Source organism: Arachis duranensis, chromosome 3 (assembly GCF_000817695.3).
Source record: "Arachis duranensis cultivar V14167 chromosome 3, aradu.V14167.gnm2.J7QH, whole genome shotgun sequence".
In the NCBI taxonomy this organism is placed as follows: Eukaryota; Viridiplantae; Streptophyta; class Magnoliopsida; order Fabales; family Fabaceae; genus Arachis; species Arachis duranensis.
In genome coordinates, this window is record NC_029774.3 from 28,684,945 (window position 1) to 28,685,343 (window position 399).

Sequence of the window (399 nt, forward strand, 5' to 3'; positions counted from 1 at the left end):
GCCTGATCTGGAGGAACTAAAGGAAATAAAAGAAATTCTAAAAATTTCTCAGGAAGAAGATAAACCTCCTAAACCAGAGCTCAAGCCATTACCACCATCCCTGAAATATGCATTTCTGGGAGAAGGTGACACTTTTCCAGTGATCATAAGCTCTGCTTTAAATCCACAGGAAGAGGAAGCACTAATTCAAGTGCTAAGGACACACAAGAAAGCTCTTGGGTGGTCCATAAGTGATCTTAAGGGCATTAGCCCAGCAAGATGCATGCACAAGATCCTATTGGAGGATGATGCTAAGCCAGTGGTTCAACCACAAAGGCGGCTAAATCCAGCCATGAGGGAAGTGGTGCAGAAAGAGGTCACTAAGTTACTAGAGGCTGGGATTATTTATCCTATTTCTGA